Genomic DNA, 5,887 nt, shown 5'->3' with positions numbered 1-5,887 from the left:
GTCTGAACGCTCTGGGTACAGCATGTAGTTTCCCTTGAGACCTAACAAAGCAGTGACCCTGTCGGGAGCTCCTACTGCTGCAGTGCCCTCGAGCCAAAGACCGTCGAGAACACTCCTGGACTGCAGTTGGACAAAGTTGGGTCTGTGGTTTTGCAAGGAGGGTGGTACACTGAGGGGAAACAGCAGGACGTCTTGGGAAGGGGGTCTTGGAAATACTTTACAGGATTTGGGCATCCGTTAGGTAATGTGGGGGGAGGGTATAAGGAGGGTGAGACACAGTGAAAATAAATGCAGCCCATGATAGCGGGAAGCCAGCTGGCGCTATTAACTAGGATGTTGCTGAACACTTAACACTTTCACAGACAAGGCCATTCTGACCACGGTGGGTAAAAACAAAATCACTCCACAACGGTGTCTGAATATAAACAAAAAGAAACATTGTGCCAGCCACAGAAAAAAATGACCAGATATGCCATCTCTATCCTTTTTTTTTTTTTTTTTTTTAACCAATTGCAGCTTTAGCCTCGCTTCGTTCTACTTTATTTTTGTTTGTTTTGTTTTTCCTTTTGAGACGGAGTCTCACTCTGTCGCCCAGGCTGGAATGCAGTGACACAATATCGGTTTACTGCAACCTCTGCCTCCCGAGTTCAAGCGATTTTCCCGCCTCAGCCTCCAGAATAGCTAGAGTTATACGTGCCCACCACCACACCGGCTAATTTTTGTATTTTTGGTAGAGACGGGGTTTTGCCATGTTGGAGTTCTGTGAAATTGTTAGTGTTCAACAGGGCGGCGCATGTTCAGTTCTTCAGGTCTTGAACTCCTGACCTCAGGTGATCCGCCCAACTTGACCTCCCAAACTGCTGGGATTACAGGCCTGAGCCACCATGCCCTACTTTCTTATTATATAAGAATAATTGGACAGGCTGGGTGGCTCACGTCTGTAATCCCAGCTACTCAGGGAGGCTGAGGCCTTAACACCAACTGTGTATAATAACCCACAGACACCTAGTACTCTCTACTGGATACCAGTCTCTAATCTAAGCATGGCAGTTCCTTGCTTTCAAGGAGTTTATGTCTTAATGAGATGGATGCTTTATTAGCCCTTTTTTCCAGGTGAGGAAACTGCTTTTGTGGCACTGAATAATTAGTCAGAAGCCATATATAGCCAGCAAAACAGGGAACCTGGGAATCCAAGTCCAGACAATCTGATGCCAGTGGCTGCTAGTTTACCACCTTGAGAATCTGAATCCCTAAGGAGCCTGGACTGGTGCCACCAAACCTTAGTCGTTTTCAGCTACTGATGTTTGTGCATATCAGAGTTACTCAATGGTAGCATTATTGGCATTGGCAGACAATTCTTTGTCAGGCTAGATAATTCTTTGTTGTGGGATGTTGTTCTGTGCATTGTAAGATGTTTAGCGGCATCCCAGCCTCTATACAATAGATGCCAGCCAGTTGCATCCTTCCCCTAGTTGTGACAAGCAAAAATGTGTTCAGACACTACCAAAAATCCCCTGGGAGGGACAGAACCACCCGTTTGAGAACCACTGATGTACACCATTTTTTGGATCTTTGAGAGATAAACATTTGGTACATGACAGTCCCCAAATCATTGGCCTTGAAGAGAACAGAGGGAAACAGTGTGGAAAACAGGCTTTTGGAAAAGCCTGTTCAACTACGAAAATGACAGAGAAAGGAAAAATAAATGAAATGGAAAAAAACAAAAGGAGAAGACAAGTGGTATAGGTGAAGAAGAAGAGCTTATGAAATCATCTGTGGGCCAGACACGGTGGCTCACCTCTGTAATCCCAGCACTTTGGGAGGCTGAGGTGGGAGGATTGCTTGAGCTCAGGAGTTAGAGACCGGCCTCGGTAACACAGACCCATCTCTATAAAAAAAGTTTTTTTTTAATTAAGAAATACGTTACTCACATCATACCAAGGAAGTTAGTTCACACAAACAAAGACAGACTAAGAAAATCTTAAAGAAAAAAATTTTTTTTTTTTTTTTTGAGACAGAGTTTCGCTCTTGTTTCCCAGGCTGGAGTGCAATGGCGCAATCTCGGCTCACCGCAACCTTCTCCTCCTGGGTTCAGGCAATTCTCCTGCCTCAGCCTCCCGAGTAGCTGGGATTACAGGCACGTGCCACCATACCCAGCTAATTTTTTGTATCTTTAGTGGAGACGGGGTTTCACCATGTTGACCAGGGTGGTCTCGATCTCCTGACCTCGCGATCCACCCGCCTCGGCCTCCCAAAGTGCTGGGATTACAGGCTTGAGCCACCGCGCCCGGCCAGAAAAAAAATTTTTTAATGAGACCTTATTGTACCTTCACTCCCTCTTTGGGAAATGCTGCTATGTTTAGCAAATACTCTTGACCACTTTTATGAAAAGATTTATTTTCCCTTACAGCATGGTACCAGGTATAACCTTCCTGAACTGGCTATGTACAAGAAGGCTTCCTTCGGAGATTTCAGGCATCCTCCAAGGTAGTAATTTATTTTCTAGGAAAAGCCAAGATTCCCTGGCAAAAGTCACAAAGCAGTGATAGCTGAACTTTTCCTGGTTTTCTGAGAGATTGACCCTACTTATTCCTAACACAAATAATTATTTATGTTCTTATAACTTCTTTCCTCCAGCAGTCTGCAATGCATATAGACATTTATGGATTTTCTTCTTATGCCTGTGGGAGAAATCACTGTAATTTTGTTTTACAAATATAGAAGCCAAGTTATGGAATCCACACACACACACAAATAGAGATCTAGAACCAGACTACAGGAGTCTTCTCTCTGGGCCATGCTTAATACCATCTCAGATCTCCAGCTGTCAGACAGTAAGCTAATGACGATAGTCCTTTAATTGTATGGTTAATTATAGATTTTCATTGGTTTTGAACTATTCCTCAGTCTCTTCACTTGACCCATAAAATAGCAGGCTTGTAGAGAATGTGACTTAAATTGTGACAGGATTTGAACTAGAACCTAGATCTCATGATTCTTGGTGCTCTTTTTATTTAGTAAGCAAGGTCACACATCCTCATGGGTAATATTTGACTTATAGAAAACATGATTCAGATAGAGATTATAATCTGCATAGAAACTGATATTTTCTATGTGTATTATGCCTAGATTTTCTGTGGAAATAGTACTGCTCTTTACCCAGTTGCTTAAATCAAAACCCAGGAGTTAGCCTTGATTCCTTCCTTTCCCTCGCCTTCTTCATTCAATTCACTGTTGTCTTGTTAATGTCCAAAATAGATTGCAAATACAACTTCTCTTGCCACTGTCACTAGCCTGGTCCAGGTTATTGTCATCAGCTCTGGGATACTGCAACATTTTCTCTTATCCCTTTGTAACACTTGCCACAGTTTAATTTTTCTGTCGTATACTTGTAATTTTCTTTTTTTATTTTTTTTGAGATGGAGCCTTGCTCTGTTGCCCAGGCTGGAGTGCAGTGGTGTGATCTCGCCTCACCACAGCCTCTACCTCCCGGCTTTAAGCGATTTTCCAGCCTCAGCCTCCTGAATGAGTGGGACTATGGGGATGCCCGGCTAATTTTTTTTTTTTATTTGTATTTTTGTAGAGATGGGGTTTCATAATGTTAGCCAGGATGGTCCTGATCTCCTAACCTCGTGATCCCGCCCACCTTGGCCTCCCAAAGTGCTAGGATTACAGGCATGAGCCACCTTGCCCAGCTGACTTGAAATTTTCTTAATCTCACTTGGCTACTATAATGTATGCAGATTTCTTTAACAGAGGTGCAGAAATCTGTCCTGTTAGCCCTGGTGTTCCCAGGACCTAGCAGAGTGCCTGGCTTATCATAGGCACTTAATAAATATGTGGTGGCCAGGCACGGTAGCTCACACCTGTAATCCCAGCACTTTGGGAGGCCGAGGTGGGCAGATCACCTGAGGTCAGAAATTCGAGGCCAGCCTGGCCAGCATGGTGAAACCCTGTGACTACTAAAAATACAAAAATTAGCTGGGCGAGATGGTGGGCGCCTGTAATCCCAGCTGCTCGGGAGAGATGAGGCAAGAGAATTGCTTGAGCCCAGGAGGCAGAGGTTCCAGTGAGCAGACCTTAAGCCACTGCACTCCAGCCTGGGTGACAGAGTGAGACTCTGTCTCAAAAAAACTATATAAATTAATTAAGTAAATATTTGGGAAATATTTGTTGAATTAATGGTTGAAAACCCATTAGTCCCCAGAATTACATTATGATTGCTTACAATGAAATAGGTGAGGTTGGAGCGTTTATTTGATCATAGATAGTAAAAATGACTGAAGCTAACATAATTAAACTCAGTTGTATTGTAATCTGTCTGAAAGAATGTGTTAGAATTGAAATGGTTTACCTGTAACCCAGAAAGAGAAAAATAAGTCAGGATGGCTTATTCCATTCAGCAGTGTTCAGGATAGAGAAATTATGAATCCAAAGAACGTGGTTAAAAGCTAATCATTAGAGACGTGTACTTGTTTTAGAGTGAAGATAAGCTCGGGCTTTACTTGTGGACTGAATGAAATGGATGTTAATACCATCTCTTTTTTTCTGATCATTCGCCAAATAACATTTTGATTACTGACTCAAAATCCTTGGTTCCTTTGTGCTGGGAAGGGAATGCTCTGGACAGCAAACAAATATTTTACTCACTGGAAACATATATTCTATGTTATATTCCACAGAGACTAGCTGTGGGGACAGGAAATTGTTAATCACAGCTGTGTCCCTAGTTCCTTAGAATAATGCTTGCACAAAGTAGATTCTTTATAAGTATTTGATGAATGAATGAATATATGTTAGTTAATTAGAATTATCCTTTATACCACAATCTGTTATGAATTTGGTATTGTGAATCAATCCTCAAGTATCTGTTCCATGATACCTGCTTAAGGAAAATCAGATTTCTGGTTTTAGAAGTCAAATACATGAGGTCCTGATCTCTGGTGCTCTACTCCAAGGGTCTTTGAATGGCTGGGCATGGGGGCTCAGGCCTATAATCCCAGCACTTTGGGAGACTGAGGCAGGAGTGTCACTTGAATTCAGGAGTTTGAGAGCAGCCTGGGCAGTATAATGAGACCCTGTCTCTGTGATAAATAAAAAGCTCTGGGTATTATTCACAGCAAGTCATCTTCATGATCCTTGAGATCTTATTTGGTTAGTTCCTGACCTCCTTCTCCCATACCTTTTTCTTGGTTCTCTATAACTCCAGTTCATCTTCCATCTAGCCCATTGAGTTTCCTAGGGTTGTGGGGAGGAGCAACTAATCAAGCTGCTCCCCTGCCTAAAAATCAGTTAATTCTCTGTTACCTTCAGAAAAATAGATTTCCACAGTCTATCTTCCAGCTCTCCTTACCATGCTACTGTCTACCCCTCTTACCACTCTCCATCATGTATGCTAAGTTCCAGTCATACTAAATCATTTAATATTTCATAAACATGCTCTGCCCTTTCATTTTTTCTATGCTTCTCCCTCTCTAGAATGTCCCTTCCTCCTGCTCCCACCTGATGAACTCCTGTCATCCTTTAAGATCCAGATCTAGACTTTACTTTTTTAAAGAAGGCTTTGATTTCTCTACTAGAGAAAATATTATTTCTTTCTCTCTACTTACCTTCTATTACAGCCCTTGTTTTATATGTATGTATATATTTTTTGAGGCAAATTCTCATGCTGTTGCCCCGGCTGGAGTGCAATGGCATGATCTCAGTTCACCACAACCTCTGCCTCCTGGGTTCAAGTGATTCTCCTGCCTCGCCCCCACCCCCCGACCCCAGGTATCTGAGATTACAGGTGCCGACCACCACGCCCAGCTAACTTTTGTATTTTAAGTAGAGACAGGGTTTTGCCATGTTTGTCAGGCTGACATCAAACTCCTGACCTCAGTTGATC

General features: G+C 42.7%; 1 protein-coding gene across 38 annotated transcripts in view; it reads left to right on the top strand.

Moving 5' to 3' along the window:
- ASIP (agouti signaling protein) overlaps positions 1-5,887 on the top strand; it is a 210,955-nt gene that overhangs the window by 1,228 nt on the left and 203,840 nt on the right. For 31 of the 38 annotated variants that reach the window (XR_013535046.1, XR_013535041.1, XR_013535039.1 and 28 more), the window contains exon 2: positions 2,411-2,487. The exons of 3 other annotated variants lie outside the window; for them this stretch is intronic. The gene's annotated coding sequence lies outside the window, so the exon portion shown is untranslated. Of the gene's footprint in view, positions 1-36; positions 141-2,410; positions 2,488-5,887 lie in introns of those variants that run through there. 4 more of the 38 variants (XM_054255117.2, XM_054255115.2, XM_054255116.2 and 1 more) reach the window with 2 other exon arrangements.

The sequence above is a fragment of the Callithrix jacchus genome, chromosome 5 (genome assembly GCF_049354715.1).
Source record: "Callithrix jacchus isolate 240 chromosome 5, calJac240_pri, whole genome shotgun sequence".
NCBI classification, from domain to species: Eukaryota; Metazoa; Chordata; class Mammalia; order Primates; family Cebidae; genus Callithrix; species Callithrix jacchus.
Note: the sequence above shows the minus strand (reverse complement) of the source record. Positions and strands in the feature narration are given on the sequence as shown.